Raw genomic sequence first — 18,158 nt, forward strand, 5'->3', positions numbered from 1 at the left:
AGTAATTTACATCTGCAGCGGAACAAAATTCCGTTCCGCCCAGCGTGGGGCTCGAACCCACGACCCTGAGATTAAGAGTCTCATGCTCTACCGACTGAGCTAGCCGGGCTGCTTCAGTGAATACTTGCCGGGCAGCACGTCACACAGTACTCGTTTGGGTTGGGTGGTTCCATACAGAATCTCTCCATGCTGCCTAATGTTTTCCTAATGTCACACTCGTCACGTACTTCACTTTTATTTCATAATCATTTCTGAGAGGTAAAGGAATTGCATGACAACCTGCAGAGCTAGTGGCGTCAAAATTAACACTCATACTTGATGTGACTTAAAAGGCGAACGAGTTACTTTCCGAAGTTGTTTTAGATGTGTAAGTGCCAGTGGAAACTCGCGGTGACGGCACTCTGCCGACCATTTCGCTAGTTAACACCGGTCTTGTAGTGTGTGATTCAAGCTCAAGAGCATCTCCAAGCAGAAAATGGTCAACAGCAACATTCAGACGGTTTCGTACTGCTCAAATGCTACATTAAAACGGTATGTTTCTTTTTCTGAACTGACAAAACACGAGCGTGACAGCATTCGAACCTGTAATCTTCAGATCCGAAGTCCGACGCCTTATCCATCAGGCCACACAGCCACTGACGACCAAGTGCAACTTGTATATGACTCATCTCGAAACGCTCACACCCCTGATAATTTGTGTTTTCGTTCTACACAGCCGCTGCCCTTGCTCTTTCCCACCCATTCGTTACATTCAACCTCTTACGTGACCGACCAAATATAGACTGGGAAACAAGACCACACACTTTGTGCATACGGAATCGAAGGCAGGGCGTGCCTCGCCGCATTTGCCACGATGGCCATTTGCTACTTCTGCAGAAGCGGCGGCGGCGACGACGACGACGACGACGACGACGACGACGACGACGACGACGACCGCGAGAGGCTCTGACATATGTGAGAAATACATCTATAAAATGTAATTCAGACTGCCTCGTCCCACCTTATGCTGTACCGCTTTGCCAAAGGCTTTATCTGCGCCATTCGCCTTAATCACATCTGAGAGTAATTCTTAATAAAAGGCATGTCGCTAATTGTTCGTCATCACAGATACTGTTTGCTATACGGCCACGATGCGCAACTGATTTCCAAAATTCGACTTCTTCCTTTGAGGATGGAACTCACGACCCTTGGTTTACTAGTGCAGTGCTCTACCATTGAGCTAAAGGGGGCGGCCTAGCGATACTTTTGCGTACTTCGTCCTTACGGTCGTCTGGATCATCAGACTTCAGCTGACAACACTTCATATTACCGACTAATATTTGCAGCTATGGCGACCCATTACTGCTTGGCTACACATCTGACACGTAACCGATGTCCTCTCCAAACAACAACACTTGCATTTCAGAACATGTCTTTCACACAGGTCTACAAAATCACCTTCACCTTCAAATACAGTTTCCTTGCGACTGACAGAGACGTAGGCAAAGTTTAAAGTTGCTATTTCCATTACATCACGTTAATCGGAAAAACGGTAATTTACATCTGCAGCGGAACAAAATTCCGTTCCGCCCAGAGTGGGGCTCGAACCGAGGACCCTGAGATAAAGAGTCTCATTCTCTACCGACTGAGCTAGCCGGGCTGCTTCGGTGAATACTTGCCGGGCAGCTCGTCACACAGTACTCGTTTGGGTTGGGTGGTCCCATACAGAATCTCTCCATGCTGCCTAATGTTTTCCTGACGTCACACTCGTCACGTACTTCACTTTTATTTCATAATCATTTCTGAGAGGTAAAGAAATTGCATGACAACCTGCAGAGCTAGTGGCGTCAAAATTAACACTCATACTTGATGTGACTCAAAAGGCGAACGAGTTACTTTCCGACGTTGTTTTAGATGTGCAAGTGCCAGTGGAAACTCGCGCTGACGGCACTCTGCCGACCATTTCGCTAGTTAAAACCGGTCTTGTAGTGTGTTTTCAAGCTCAAGAGCATCTCCAAGCAGAAAATGGTCAACAGCAACATTCAGACGGTTTCGTACTGCTCAAATGCTACATTAAAACGGTATGTTTCTTTTTCAGAACTGATAAAACACGAGCGTGACAGCATTCGAACCTGTAATCTTCATATCCGAAGTCCGACGCTTTATCCATTAGGCCACACAGTCACTGAAGACCAAGTGCAACTTGTATATGACTCATCTCGAAACGCTCACACCCCTGATAATTTGTGTTTTCGTTCTACACAGCCGCTGCCCTTGCTCTTTCCCACCCATTCGTTACATTCAACCTCTTACGTGACCGACCAAATATAGACTGGGAAACAAGACCACACACTTTGTGCATACGGAATCGAGGGCAGGGCGTGCCTCGCCGCATTTGCCACGATGGCCATTTGCTACTTCTGCAGAAGCGGCGGCGGCGACGACGACGACCGCGAGAGGCCCTGACATATGTGAGAAATACATCTATAAAATGTAATTAAGACTGCCTCGTCCCACCTTATGCTGTACCGCTTTGGCAAAGGCTTTATCTGCGCCATTCGCCTTAATCACATCTGAGAGTAAATCTTAATAAAAGGCATGTCGCTAATTGTTCGTCATCACAGATACTGTTTGCTATACGGCCATGACGCGCAACTGATTTCCAAAATTCGACTTCTTCCTTTGAGGATGGAACTCACGACCCTTGGTTTACTAGTCCACTGCTCTACCACTGAGCTAAAGGGGCGCGGCCTAGCTATACTTTTGCGTACTTCGTCCTTACGGTCGTCTGGATCATCAGACTTCAGCTGACAACACTTCATATTACCGACTAATATTTGCAGCTATGGCGACCCATTACTGCTTGGCTACACATCTGACACGTAACCGATGTCCTCTCCAAACAACAACACTTGCATTTCAGAACATGTCTTTCACACATGTCTACAAAATCACCTTCACCTTCAAATACAGTTTCCTTGCGACTGACAGAGACGTAGGCGAAGTTTAAAGTTGCTATTTCCATTACATCACGTTAATCAGAAAAACGGTAATTTACATGTGCAGCGGAACAAAATTCCGTTCCGCCCAGAGTGGGGCTCGAACCGAGGACCCTGAGATAAAGAGTCTCATTCTCTACCGACTGAGCTAGCCAGGCTGCTTCGGTGAATACTTGCCGGGCAGCTCGTCACACAGTACTCGTTTGGGTTGGGTGGTCCCATACAGAATCTCTCCATGCTGCCTAATGTTTTCCTGACGTCACACTCGTCACGTACTTCACTTTTATTTCATAATCATTTCTGAGAGGTAAAGAAATTGCATGACAACCTGCAGAGCTAGTGGCGTCAAAATTAACACTCATACTTGATGTGACTCAAAAGGCGAACGAGTTACTTTCCGACGTTGTTTTAGATGTGCAAGTGCCAGTGGAAACTCGCGCTGACGGCACTCTGCCGACCATTTCGCTAGTTAAAACCGGTCTTGTAGTGTGTTTTCAAGCTCAAGAGCATCTCCAAGCAGAAAATGGTCAACAGCAACATTCAGACGGTTTCGTACTGCTCAAATGCTACATTAAAACGGTATGTTTCTTTTTCAGAACTGATAAAACACGAGCGTGACAGCATTCGAACCTGTAATCTTCATATCCGAAGTCCGACGCTTTATCCATTAGGCCACACAGTCACTGAAGACCAAGTGCAACTTGTATATGACTCATCTCGAAACGCTCACACCCCTGATAATTTGTGTTTTCGTTCTACACAGCCGCTGCCCTTGCTCTTTCCCACCCATTCGTTACATTCAACCTCTTACGTGACCGACCAAATATAGACTGGGAAACAAGACCACACACTTTGTGCATACGGAATCGAGGGCAGGGCGTGCCTCGCCGCATTTGCCACGATGGCCATTTGCTACTTCTGCAGAAGCGGCGGCGGCGACGACGACGACCGCGAGAGGCCCTGACATATGTGAGAAATACATCTATAAAATGTAATTAAGACTGCCTCGTCCCACCTTATGCTGTACCGCTTTGGCAAAGGCTTTATCTGCGCCATTCGCCTTAATCACATCTGAGAGTAAATCTTAATAAAAGGCATGTCGCTAATTGTTCGTCATCACAGATACTGTTTGCTATACGGCCATGACGCGCAACTGATTTCCAAAATTCGACTTCTTCCTTTGAGGATGGAACTCACGACCCTTGGTTTACTAGTCCACTGCTCTACCACTGAGCTAAAGGGGCGCGGCCTAGCTATACTTTTGCGTACTTCGTCCTTACGGTCGTCTGGATCATCAGACTTCAGCTGACAACACTTCATATTACCGACTAATATTTGCAGCTATGGCGACCCATTACTGCTTGGCTACACATCTGACACGTAACCGATGTCCTCTCCAAACAACAACACTTGCATTTCAGAACATGTCTTTCACACATGTCTACAAAATCACCTTCACCTTCAAATACAGTTTCCTTGCGACTGACAGAGACGTAGGCGAAGTTTAAAGTTGCTATTTCCATTACATCACGTTAATCAGAAAAACGGTAATTTACATGTGCAGCGGAACAAAATTCCGTTCCGCCCAGAGTGGGGCTCGAACCGAGGACCCTGAGATTAAGAGTCTCATGCTCTACCGACTGAGATAGCTGGGCGGCTTCGGTGAATACTTGCCGGGCAGCACGTCACACAGTACTCGTTTGGGTTGGGTGGTCCCATACTGAATCTCTCCATGCTGCCTAATGTTTTCCTAACGTCACACTCGTCACGTACTTCACTTTTATTTCATAATCATTTCTGAGAGGTAAAGGAATTGCATGACAACCTGCTGAGCTAGTGGCGTCAAAATTAACACTCATACTTGATGTGACTCATAAGGCGAACGAGTTACTTTCCGACGTTGTTTTAGATGTGCAAGTGCCAGTGGAAACTCGCGGTGACGGCACTCTGCCGACCATTTCGCTAGTTAACACCGGTCTTGTAGTGTGTGTTTCAAGCTCAAGAGCATCTCCAAGCAGAAAATGGTCAACAGCAACATTCAGATGGTTTCGTACTGCTCAAATGCTACATTAAAACGGTATGTTTCTTTTTCAGAACTGATAAAACACGAGCGTGACAGCATTCGAACCTGTAATCTTCAGATCCGAAGTCCGACGCCTTACCCATTAGGCCACACAGTCACTGAAGACCAAGTGCAACTTGTAAATGACTCATCTCGAAACGCTCACACCCCTGATAATTTGTGTTTTCGTTCTACACAGCTGCTGCCCTTGCTCTTTCCCACCCATTCGTTACATTCAACCTCTTACGTGACCGACCATATATAGACTGGGAAACAAGACCACACACTTTGTGCATACGGAATCGAAGGCAGGGCGTGCCTCGCCGCATTTGCAACGATGGCCATTTGCTACTTCTGCAGAAGCGGCGGCGGCGACGACGACGACCGCGAGAGGCCCTGACATATGTGAGAAATACATCTATAAAATGTAATTAAGACTGCCTCGTCCCACCTTATGCTGTACCGCTTTGGCAAAGGCTTTATCTGCGCCATTCGCCTTAATCACATCTGAGAGTAAATCTTAATAAAAGGCATGTCGCTAATTGTTCGTCATCACAGATACTGTTTGCTATACGGCCATGACGCGCAACTGATTTCCAAAATTAGACTTCTTCCTTTGAGGATGGAACTCACGACCCTTGGTTTACTAGTCCACTGCTCTACCACTGAGCTAAAGGGGCGCGGCCTAGCTATACTTTTGCGTACTTCGTCCTTACGGTCGTCTGGATCATCAGACTTCAGCTGACAACACTTCATATTACCGACTAATATTTGCAGCTATGGCGACCCATTACTGCTTGGCTACACATCTGACACGTAACCGATGTCCTCTCCAAACAACAACACTTGCATTTCAGAACATGTCTTTCACACATGTCTACAAAATCACCTTCACCTTCAAATACAGTTTCCTTGCGACTGACAGAGACGTAGGCGAAGTTTAAAGTTGCTATTTCCATTACATCACGTTAATCAGAAAAACGGTAATTTACATGTGCAGCGGAACAAAATTCCGTTCCGCCCAGCGTGGGGCTCGAACCCACGACCCTGAGATTAAGCTTCTCATGCTCTACCGACTGAGATAGCTGGGCGGCTTCGGTGAATACTTGCCGGGCAGCACGTCACACAGTACTCGTTTGGGTTGGGTGGTCCCATAATGAATCTCTCCATGCTGCCTAATGTTTTCCTAACGTCACACTCGTCACGTACTTCACTTTTATTTCATAATCATTTCTGAGAGGTAAAGGAATTGCATGACAACCTGCTGAGCTAGTGGCGTCAAAATTAACACTCATACTTGATGTGACTCATAAGGCGAACGAGTTACTTTCCGACGTTGTTTTAGATGTGCAAGTGCCAGTGGAAACTCGCGGTGACGGCACTCTGCCGACCATTTCGCTAGTTAACACCGGTCTTGTAGTGTGTGTTTCAAGCTCAAGAGCATCTCCAAGCAGAAAATGGTCAACGGCAACATTCAGATGGTTTCGTACTGCTCAAATGCTACATTAAAACGGTATGTTTCTTTTTCAGAACTGATAAAACACGAGCGTGACAGCATTCGAACCTGTAATCTTCAGATCCGAAGTCCGACGCCTTACCCATTAGGCCACACAGTCACTGAAGACCAAGTGCAACTTGTAAATGACTCATCTCGAAACGCTCACACCCCTGATAATTTGTGTTTTCGTTCTACACAGCTGCTGCCCTTGCTCTTTCCCACCCATTCGTTACATTCAACCTCTTACGTGACCGACCATATGTAGACTGGGAAACAAGACCACACACTTTGTGCATACGGAATCGATGGCAGGGCGTGCCTCGCCGCATTTGCAACGATGGCCATTTGCTACTTCTGCAGAAGCGGCGGCGGCGACGACGACGACCGCGAGAGGCCCTGACATATGTGAGAAATACATCTATAAAATGTAATTAAGACTGCCTCGTCCCACCTTATGCTGTACTGCTTTGGCAAAGGCTTTATCTGCGCCATTCGCCTTAATCACATCTGAGAGTAAATCTTAATAAAAGGCATGTCGCTAATTGTTCGTCATCACAGATACTGTTTGCTATACAGCCACGACGCGCAACTGATTTCCAAAATTCGACTTCTTCCTTTGAGGATGGAACTCACGACCCTTGGTTTACTAGTCCAGCGCTCTACCACTGAGCTAAAGGGGCGCGGCCTAGCGATACATTTGCGTACTTCGTCCTTACGGTCGTCTGGATCATCAGACTTCAGCTGACAACACTTCATATTACCGACTAATATTTGCAGCTATGGCGACCCATTACTGCTTGGCTACACATCTGACACGTAACCGATGTCCTCTCCAAACAACAACACTTGCATTTCAGAACATGTCTTTCACACATGTCTACAAAATCACCTTCACCTTCAAATACAGTTTCCTTGTGACTGACAGAGACGTAGGCAAAGTTTAAAGTTGCTATTTCCATTACATCACGTTAATCAGAAAAACGTTAATTTACATCAGCAGCGGAACAAAATTCCGTTCCACCCAGCGTGGGGCTCAAACCCATGACCCTGAGATTAAGAGTCTCATGCTCTACCGACTGAGCTAGCCGGGCTGCTTCGGTGAATACTTGCCGGGCAGCACGTCACACAGTACTCGTTTGGGTTGGGTGGTCCCATACAGAATCTCTCTATGCTGCCTAATGTTTTCCTAACGTCACACTTGTCACGTACTTCACTTTTATTTCATAATCATTTCTGAGAGGTAAAGGAATTGCATGACAACCTGCAGAGCTAGTGGCGTCAAAATTAACACTCATACTTGATGTGACTCAAAAGGCGAACGAGTTACTTTCCGACGTTGTTTTAGATGTGCAAGTGCCAGTGGAAACTCGCGGTGACGGCACTCTGCCGACCATTTCGCTAGTTAACACCGGTCTTGTAGTGTGTGTTTCAAGCTCAAGAGCATCTCCAAGCAGAAAATGGTCAACAGCAACATTCAGACGGTTTCGTACTGCTCAAATGCTACATTAAAACGGTATGTTTCTTTTTCAGAACTGATAAAACACAAGTCTGACAGCATTCGAACCTGTAATCTTCAGATCCGAAGTCCGACGCCTTATCCATTAGGCCACACAGTCACTGACAACCAAGTTCAACTTGTATATGACTCATCTCGAAACGCTCACACCCCTGATAATTTGTGTTTTCGTTCTACACAGCCGCTGCCCTTGCTCTTTCAGACCCATTCGTTACATTCAACCTCTTACGTGACCGACCAAATATAGACTGGGAAACAAGACCACACACTTTGTGCATACGGAATCAAAGGCAGGGCGTGCCTCGCCGCGTTTGCCACGATGGCCATTTGCTACTTCTGCAGAAGCGGCGGCGGCGACGACGACGACGACGACGACGACGACGACGACGACCGCGAGAGGCTCTGACATATGTGAGAAATACATCTATAAAATGTAATTCAGACTGCCTCGTCCCACCTTATGCTGTACTGCTTTGGCAAAGGCTTTATCTGCGCCATTCGCCTTAATCACATCTGAGAGTAATTCTTAATAAAAGGCATGTCGCTAATTGTTCGTCATCACAGATACTGTTTGCTATACAGCCACGACGCGCAACTGATTTCCAAAATTCGACTTCTACCTTTGAGGATGGAACTCACGACCCTTGGTTTACTAGTCCAGCGCTCTACCACTGAGCTAAAGGGGCGCGGCCTAGCGATACTTTTGCGTACTTCGTCCTTACGGTCGTCTGGATCATCAGACTTCAGCTGAGAACACTTCATATTACCGACTAATATTTGCAGCTATGGCGACCCATTACTGCTTGGCTACACATCTGACACGTAACCGATGTCCTCTCCAAACAACAACACTTGCATTTCAGAACATGTCTTTCACACATGTCTACAAAATCACCTTCACCTTCAAATACAGCTTCCGTGTGACTGACAGAGATGTAGGCAAAATTTATAGTTGCTATTTCCATTACATCACGTTAATCAGAAAAACGGTAATTTACATCTGCAGCGGAACAAAGTTCCGTTAAGCCCAGCGTGGGGCTCGAACCCACGACCCTGAGATTAAGAGTCTCATGCTCTACCGACTGAGCTAGCCGGGCTGCTTCGGTGAATACTTGCCGGGCAGTACGTCACACAGTACTCGTTTGGGTTGGGTGGTCCCATTCAGAATCTCTCCATGCTGCCTAATGTTTTCCTAACGTCACACTCGTCACGTACTTCACTTTTATTTCATAATCATTTCTGAGAGGTAAAGGAATTGCATGACAACCTGCTGAGCTAGTGGCGTCAAAATTAACACTCATACTTGATGTGACTCAAAAGGCGAACGAGTTACTTTCCGACGTTGATTTAGATGTGCAAGTGCCAGTGGAAACTCGCGGTGACGGCATTCTGCCGACCATTTCGCTAGTTAAAACCGGTCTTGTAGTATGTGTTACAAACTCAAGAGCGTCTCCAAGCAGAAAATGGTCAACAGCAACATTCAGACGGTTTCGTACTGCTCAAATGCTACATTAAAACGGTATGTTTCTTTTTCAGAACTGATAAAACACAAGTCTGACAGCATTCGAACCTGTAATCTTCAGATCCGAAGTCCGACGCCTTATCCATTAGGCCACACAGTCACTGACAATCAAGTTCAACTTGTATATGACTCATCTCGAAACGCTCACACCCCTGATAATTTGTGTTTTCGTTCTACACAGCCGCTGCCCTTGCTCTTTCAGACCCATTCGTTACATTCAACCTCTTACGTGACCGACCAAATATAGACTGGGAAACAAGACCACACACTTTGTGCATACGGAATCAAAGGCAGGGCGTGCCTCGCCGCGTTTGCCACGATGGCCATTTGCTACTTCTGCAGAAGCGGCGGCGGCGACGACGACGACGACGACGACGACGACGACGACCGCGAGAGGCTCTGACATATGTGAGAAATACATCTATAAAATGTAATTCAGACTGCCTCGTCCCACCTTATGCTGTACTGCTTTGGCAAAGGCTTTATCTGCGCCATTCGCCTTAATCACATCTGAGAGTAATTCTTAATAAAAGGCATGTCGCTAATTGTTCGTCATCACAGATACTGTTTGCTATACAGCCACGACGCGCAACTGATTTCCAAAATTCGACTTCTTCCTTTGAGGATTGAACTCACGACCCTTGGTTTACTAGTCCAGCGCTCTACCACTGAGCTAAAGGGGCGCGGCCTAGCGATACATTTGCGTACTTCGTCCTTACGGTCGTCTGGATCATCAGACTTCAGCTGACAACACTTCATATTACCGACTAATATTTGCAGCTATGGCGACCCATTACTGCTTGGCTACACATCTGACACGTAACCGATGTCCTCTCCAAACAACAACACTTGCATTTCAGAACATGTCTTTCACACATGTCTACAAAATCACCTTCACCTTCAAATACAGTTTCCTTGTGACTGACAGAGACGTAGGCAAAGTTTATAGTTGCTATTTCCATTACATCACGTTAATCAGAAAAACGTTAATTTACATCAGCAGCGGAACAAAATTCCGTTCCACCCAGCGTGGGGCTCAAACCCATGACCCTGAGATTAAGAGTCTCATGCTCTACCGACTGAGCTAGCCGGGCTGCTTCGGTGAATACTTGCCGGGCAGCACGTCACACAGTACTCGTTTGGGTTGGGTGGTCCCATACAGAATCTCTCTATGCTGCCTAATGTTTTCCTAACGTCACACTTGTCACGTACTTCACTTTTATTTCATAATCATTTCTGAGAGGTAAAGGAATTGCATGACAACCTGCAGAGCTAGTGGCGTCAAAATTAACACTCATACTTGATGTGACTCAAAAGGCGAACGAGTTACTTTCCGACGTTGTTTTAGATGTGCAAGTGCCAGTGGAAACTCGCGGTGACGGCACTCTGCCGACCATTTCGCTAGTTAACACCGGTCTTGTAGTGTGTGTTTCAAGCTCAAGAGCATCTCCAAGCAGAAAATGGTCAACAGCAACATTCAGACGGTTTCGTACTGCTCAAATGCTACATTAAAACGGTATGTTTCTTTTTCAGAACTGATAAAACACAAGTTTGACAGCATTCGAAACTGTAATCTTCAGATCCGAAGTCCGACGCCTTACCCATTAGGCCACACAGTCACTGACAACCAAGTTCAACTTGTATATGACTCATCTCGAAACGCTCACACCCCTGATAATTTGTGTTTTCGTTCTACACAGCCGCTGCCCTTGCTCTTTCAGACCCATTCGTTACATTCAACCTCTTACGTGACCGACCAAATATAGACTGGGAAACAAGACCACACACTTTGTGCATACGGAATCAAAGGCAGGGCGTGCCTCGCCGCGTTTGCCACGATGGCCATTTGCTACTTCTGCAGAAGCGGCGGCGTCGACGACGACGACGACGACGACGACGACGACGACGACCGCGAGAGGCTCTGACATATGTGAGAAATACATCTATAAAATGTAATTCAGACTGCCTCGTCCCACCTTATGCTGTACTGCTTTGGCAAAGGCTTTATCTGCGCCATTCGCCTTAATCACATCTGAGAGTAATTCTTAATAAAAGGCATGTCGCTAATTGTTCGTCATCACAGATACTGTTTGCTATACAGCCACGACGCGCAACTGATTTCCAAAATTCGACTTCTACCTTTGAGGATGGAACTCACGACCCTTGGTTTACTAGTCCAGCGCTCTACCACTGAGCTAAAGGGGCGCGGCCTAGCGATACTTTTGCGTACTTCGTCCTTACGGTCGTCTGGATCATCAGACTTCAGCTGAGAACACTTCATATTACCGACTAATATTTGCAGCTATGGCGACCCATTACTGCTTGGCTACACATCTGACACGTAACCGATGTCCTCTCCAAACAACAACACTTGCATTTCAGAACATGTCTTTCACACAGGTCTACAAAATCACCTTCACCTTCAAATACAGTTTCCTTGCGACTGACAGAGACGTAGGCAAAGTTTAAAGTTGCTATTTCCATTACATCACGTTAATCAGAAAAACGGTAATTTACATCTGCAGCGGAACAAAATTCCGTTCCGCCCAGCGTGGGGCTCGAACCCACGACCCTGAGATTAAGAGTCTCATGCTCTACCGACTGAGCTAGCCGGGCTGCTTAGGTGAATACTTGCCGGGCAGCACGTCACACAGTACTCGTTTGGGTTGGGTGGTCCCATACAGAATCTCTCCATGCTGCCTAATGTTTTCCTAACGTCACACTCGTCACGTACTTCACTTTTATTTCATAATCATTTCTGAGAGGTAAAGGAATTGCATGACAACCTGCTGAGCTAGTGGCGTCAAAATTAACACTCATACTTGATGTGACTCAAAAGGCGAACGAGTTACTTTCCGACGTTGTTTTAGATGTGCAAGTGCGAGTGGAAACTCGCGGTGACGGCACTCTGCCGACCATTTCGCTAGTTAACACCGGTCTTGTAGTGTGTGTTTCAAGCTCAAGAGCATCTCCAAGCAGAAAATGGTCAACAGCAACATTCAGATGGTTTCGTACTGCTCAAATGCTACATTAAAAGCGGTATGTTTCTTTTTTAGAACTGATAAAACACGAGCGTGACAGCATTCGAACCTGTAATCTTCATATCCGAAGTCCGACGCCTTATCCATTAGGCCACACAGTCACTGACGACCAAGTGCAACTTGTATATGACTCATCTCGAAACGCTCACACCCCTGATAATTTGTGTTTTCGTTCTACACAGCCGCTGCCCTTGCTCTTTCCCACCCATTCGTTACATTCAACCTCTTACGTGACCGACCAAATATAGACTGGGAAACAAGACCACACACTTTGTGCATACGGAATCGAAGGCAGGGCGTGCCTCGCCGCATTTGCCACGATGGCCATTTGCTACTTCTGCAGAAGCGGCGGCGGCAACGACGACGACCGCGAGAGGCTCTGACATATGTGAGAAATACATCTATAAAATGTAATTCAGACTGCCTCGTCCCACCTTATGCTGTACCGCTTTGGCAAAGGCTTTATCTGCGCCATTCGCCTTAATCACATCTGAGAGTAATTCTTAATAAAAGGCATGTCGGTAATTGTTCGTCATCACAGATACTGTTTGCTATACAGCCACGACGCGCAACTGATTTCCAAAATTCGACTTCTTCCTTTGAGGATGGAACTCACGAACCTTGGTTTACTAGTCCACTGCTCTACCACTGAGCTAAAGAGGCGCGGCCTAGCGATGCTTTTGCGTACTTCGTCTTTACGGTCGTCTGGATCATCAGACTTCAGCTGACAACACTTCATATTACCGACAAATATTTGCAGCTATGGCGACCCATTACTGCTTGGCTACACATCTGACACGTAACCGATGTCCTCTCCAAACAACAACACTTGCATTTCAGAACATGTCTTTCACACATGTCTACAAAATCACCTTCACCTTCAAATACAGCTTCCGTGTGACTGACAGAGATGTAGGCAAAATTTATAGTTGCTATTTCCATTACATCACGTTAATCAGAAAAACGGTAATTTACATCTGCAGCGGAACAAAGTTCCGTTAAGCCCAGCGTGGGGCTCGAACCCACGACCCTGAGATTAAGAGTCTCATGCTCTACCGACTGAGCTAGCCGGGCTGCTTCGGTGAATACTTGCCGGGCAGCACGTCACACAGTACTCGTTTGGGTTGGGTGGTCCCATACAGAATCTCTCCATGCTGCCTAATGTTTTCCTAACGTCACACTCGTCACGTACTTCACTTTTATTTCATAATCATTTCTGAGAGGTAAAGGAATTGCATGACAACCTGCTGAGCTAGTGGCGTCAAAATTAACACTCATACTTGATGTGACTCAAAAGGCGAACGAGTTACTTTCCGACGTTGATTTAGATGTGCAAGTGCCAGTGGAAACTCGCGGTGACGGCATTCTGCCGACCATTTCGCTAGTTAAAACCGGTCTTGTAGTGTGTGTTTCAAACTCAAGAGCATCTCCAAGCAGAAAATGGTCAACAGCAACATTCAGACGGTTTCGTACTGCTCAAATGCTACATTAAAACGGTATGTTTCTTTTTCAGAACTGATAAAACACGAGCGTGACAGCATTCGAATCTGTAATCTTCATATCCGAAGTCCGGCGCCTTATCCATTAGGCCACACAGTCACTGACGACCAAGTGCAACTTGTATATGACTCATCTCGAAACGCTAACACCCCTGATAATTTGTGTTTTCGTTCTACACAGCCGCTGCCCTTGCTCTTTCCCACCCATTCGTTACATCAACCTCTTACGTGACCGACCAAATATAGACTGGGAAACAAGACCACACACTTTGTGCATACGGAATGGAAGGCAGGGCGTGCCTCGCCGCATTTGCCACGATGGTCATTTGCTACTTCTGCAGAAGCGGCGGCGACGACGACGACGACGACGACGACGACGACCGCGAGAGGCTCTGACATATGTGAGAAATACATCTATAAAATGTAATTCAGACTGCCTCGTCCCACCTTATGCTGTACCGCTTTGGCAAAGGCTTTATCTGCGCCATTCGCCTTAATCACATCTGAGAGTAATTCTTAATAAAAGGCATGTCGCTAATTGTTCGTCATCACAGATACTGTCTGCTATACGGCCAAGACGCGCAACTGATTTCCAAAATTCGACTTCCTACTTTGAGGATGGAACTCACGACCCTTGGTTTACTAGACCAGTGCTCTACCACTTTTTTTTTTTTTTTTAATGCATCCTCTGCAAAAACAAAAACAAAAGAAAATCATTGTACAATAAATCACAAAATGTAAAGGAAAAGGGATACAGGGATGTTGTTTTTATTTATTATATTTATTTATTTTCCACAATCACCCTGTTAAAAGGAACATGTAGATCATGTAGATCATTTCATGGTATAGTATGTGCATTACATATGGAGCGTTGAGAGAAGCGTGAGGTTCATTATCAGCTGTCAAATGTGCACACCGACTGCACCCGGCACATCCTAACTGCGTGGGGGGTCGAGGAAGACTGCCTGAAGATAGTTGGCAAAGGTTTTCCGATAGTGTGACCATCTATGAACCTCATAGTGGGCTTGCTGTAAGAAATACCAAAAGTCGAGTCGCGACTTGGCAGCATCCCCATAGAGGTACGCGATCGTCCAACCTTTGACCCAGATGATCGACTGTGATTTGGCCGCCGGAAAGTAGTCACTCTCCGGATGTAAGAAGGAAGCAGGTGTAATATGTTGCGGGGTCACACGGAGGTAGCAAGCCACCATCTGTCGTCCTAGGAGCCATACGTCCTCCACCGCGATACAAGTTAAGCGGTGATGGTCGTCATCCACTTGGCGACATTTCGGGCACAGTGGAGTGTCCACTAGTCCAATTGCATGGAGTCGTTGGTTGGTGTTGAACTTGCCACAGGTGACAGAGAACCACAGTGCCCGAACGAAGGTAGGAAAGAATTTTTGGTGAACATGTCTCCAAATCTTCGGCCAATGCAACGTGGGGTGTTTCAGTTCAATGACATTACGACTTATCAGTCGTAGCAGCCAAACATAAAAATCCTTCGCGCATGGTGGTCTCGTGCGCGGAAGCTCGTCTCTGATATAACTAAGTTCCACGATAAATGTTGATACATGCGCAAAATGTGGCGTAATGTTGCCCACCGCCACCGGAGGTGTGAGGGACACTGGAACTAGGAGATCCAGTAGGCGGGATGTAAGGGAATCACGCCCGCTACGCCATTGCTTGTACATCGTGGCTAGAAGGAGCGCCGTTGCTCGGCAGCGAACATTCGTAAGTCCGAGTCCCCCCTTGTCCGTAGGGAGCGTGAGCGTTGCGTATCGCACCTTGAGGGGCGACCCAATCATCACAAAATAGCCTAGTGCTGATTGAAGTCGATGCCCGAGCGTGAGTGGTAGGGGCAGGATCTGCGAAATATGCACCATTCGAGAAACCACATAAGTGTTCAGATATTCGACTCGCTGCAAAGGATCAAGGCGTCGTAGGAGATGTTGGCGGACCATGGTACGTGTTGTCTGTAAAATACGTCGGTAGTTAACTGCCGCAGTATGTTTCACAGATGAGGTAAAGTCTATGCCGAGATAGCGGAATTGTTGCACATAAGGAAATGGACTGATTTCTTCCGGCGTAAGGCCCTTTCCAACCGGCATTGCTGCCGATTTGTTCATGTTCACTGCACTACCCGCCGTCACACTGTGGTCCAACAACAGTTCAAGAACCGTCTTCACCTCTTCCTCAGAACGAACGAGCAGCAGGAGGTCGTCCGCATAAGCACGACATTTGAAGGTGTAGCCCCGCAGTTCCACCCCAGAAAGAGAATTTGTTAGCCTCCCAATTAATGGTTCCAACGCTATCGCGAACAGCAGCATCGAAAGAGGGCAGCCCTGGCGAATGGAACGTCGAATTTGAATGGGTCCTGCTATACGCCCATTAACATGTACCAAGGATTGTGCGCTCCCATAAATCCTTCTAATGAGACCAGTAAAACAGTCTGGAAATCCCAATTGTTCCAGTACAGCGTACAGATAGTTGTGGCGCACCTTATCAAAAGCACTGTCAAAATCAACCGCCACCATCGCCGCTTTAAGCCGGCACTCCTCCGCCAGCGCTATTACATCACGGCATTCGCTAGTAGCTGTTTGCACATTCACCGATCCACCCGGTGTCGTCTGTTCTGGGGAGAGAACGCTACGAATTAACATACGACATCGGGACGCTAGCATCCGTGCAAATCTGCATCTGCATCTGCATCTGCATTAAGCAGGGTGATGGGGCGATAATGTGTGACCGTAATTCCTGGCTTCGGTTTATGTACTGGCACCAAGAGGCCTTCCATAAAAGCCGGTGGAATAGGTGCATCGGAATTTAACAACTCGTTGTACATTTCCGTCCATCGCGGTGCCATTTCGTTGCGAAATTCTCGATAAAATTCAGCAGGAAGTCCATCAATGCCTGGGGAGCGATTCAACGCACCCTTTGCGATCGCATCATGTACTTCCTCACAGCTAATAGCTTCCAATAAGGTTCCAGCGTCTTCCACCGTTAGTGTACGGGAGACGTATGTGGCTATACGTGCGAGGTCATCAACACGGGCTGCTTCCTCCCGATAGATGTGTTGGTAATGGTCGACGAATGCAGAGACAATGTCCGCTTGACGCGTCACTCTTCGGTCTTCGCGGGTAATTAACTCCCGTACCAAAACGCGTCGTCGGTGCTTTCGTTCATTCACGACGTGGTGCATAGAAGGAATCTCGTGTCGTATCGTATCGTGACATCTGGCGCGCACCATGGTTCCCTGAAGATGTTTACGAGCTAAAGCCACTAATTTAGCTTTTATCCTTTTGCGTTCGATCCAGACGTCCGGTCCCGGCGGATCATCGTCCAGTTCGCGCAGCGCTGCAAAATAAAAGTCGGTCGTACGGCGGCGCCATTCGGCCATCTCCCTGCTATATGAGATGAACGTACAGCGAAGCGCCGGTTTAGCACAAGTCAGCCACCTATCAAGCTTCGTCGCATACCTTCCAACCTTTCGCTCGCACATCGTCCATGTCTCAAGGATCCGTTGACGACATTCGGGATCATGTAGATGTTGAATGTTTAATTTCCACGGGGCCTTGCTGTTCCACACCTCTCTACGGGGAAGAAGCACCGTACAGATGTAAGCGCTGTGATCGGAAAATGCCAATGGCCAGCGTTCCGCGTCCTGGACATCATTTGCATGAGCCCGTGAGATATAAATGCGATCTAATCTGCTCGCCGAATGACTGGTCACATAGGTGTATCCCGGTGCATCTCCATGTCGTAATTCCCACGTGTCACTAAGTACAAGGTCGCTGACAACGATTCGCAACTCCTGGCTGATGTTTGCTTGCGGCCATTGGTCTTTCTGGCTGAGAACACAGTTGAAATCTCCACCAATTATTACACATTCATAACGTCCATGGAAAAGTGGTGCAATATCTTCTGCATAAAATCGCGCCCTTTCCCGCCGCCGATTGTTTCCCGACGGTGCATAAAGATTGATGATGCGTGTCCCAAACGTCGTGAAAGCCATTCCCCGGGCCGACGGAAGGTAACACACGTT

At 47.0% G+C, this 18,158-nt stretch overlaps 8 non-coding genes across 8 annotated transcripts; all 8 read right to left on the bottom strand.

Annotated features, from left to right (window-relative positions):
• Positions 1 to 36: 36 nt before the first annotated feature.
• Trnak-cuu (transfer RNA lysine (anticodon CUU)) lies at positions 37 to 109 on the bottom strand. Its single transcript has one exon. It is a non-coding gene; the product is annotated as a tRNA-Lys (tRNA).
• A 4,451-nt stretch (positions 110 to 4,560) lies between these two features.
• Positions 4,561 to 4,633, bottom strand: Trnak-cuu (transfer RNA lysine (anticodon CUU)). Its single transcript has one exon. It is a non-coding gene; the product is annotated as a tRNA-Lys (tRNA).
• A 1,425-nt stretch (positions 4,634 to 6,058) lies between these two features.
• On the bottom strand, positions 6,059 to 6,131 carry Trnak-cuu (transfer RNA lysine (anticodon CUU)). The gene has a single exon. It is a non-coding gene; the product is annotated as a tRNA-Lys (tRNA).
• Positions 6,132 to 7,556: 1,425 nt separating this feature from the next.
• On the bottom strand, positions 7,557 to 7,629 carry Trnak-cuu (transfer RNA lysine (anticodon CUU)). Its single transcript has one exon. It is a non-coding gene; the product is annotated as a tRNA-Lys (tRNA).
• A 1,449-nt stretch (positions 7,630 to 9,078) lies between these two features.
• On the bottom strand, positions 9,079 to 9,151 carry Trnak-cuu (transfer RNA lysine (anticodon CUU)). The gene has a single exon. It is a non-coding gene; the product is annotated as a tRNA-Lys (tRNA).
• Positions 9,152 to 10,597: 1,446 nt separating this feature from the next.
• On the bottom strand, positions 10,598 to 10,670 carry Trnak-cuu (transfer RNA lysine (anticodon CUU)). Its single transcript has one exon. It is a non-coding gene; the product is annotated as a tRNA-Lys (tRNA).
• A 1,449-nt stretch (positions 10,671 to 12,119) lies between these two features.
• On the bottom strand, positions 12,120 to 12,192 carry Trnak-cuu (transfer RNA lysine (anticodon CUU)). The gene has a single exon. It is a non-coding gene; the product is annotated as a tRNA-Lys (tRNA).
• A 1,426-nt stretch (positions 12,193 to 13,618) lies between these two features.
• Trnak-cuu (transfer RNA lysine (anticodon CUU)) lies at positions 13,619 to 13,691 on the bottom strand. Its single transcript has one exon. It is a non-coding gene; the product is annotated as a tRNA-Lys (tRNA).
• Positions 13,692 to 18,158: the final 4,467 nt, after the last annotated feature.

This window comes from Schistocerca gregaria, chromosome 8 (assembly GCF_023897955.1).
Source record: "Schistocerca gregaria isolate iqSchGreg1 chromosome 8, iqSchGreg1.2, whole genome shotgun sequence".
Taxonomy (NCBI): Eukaryota; Metazoa; Arthropoda; class Insecta; order Orthoptera; family Acrididae; genus Schistocerca; species Schistocerca gregaria.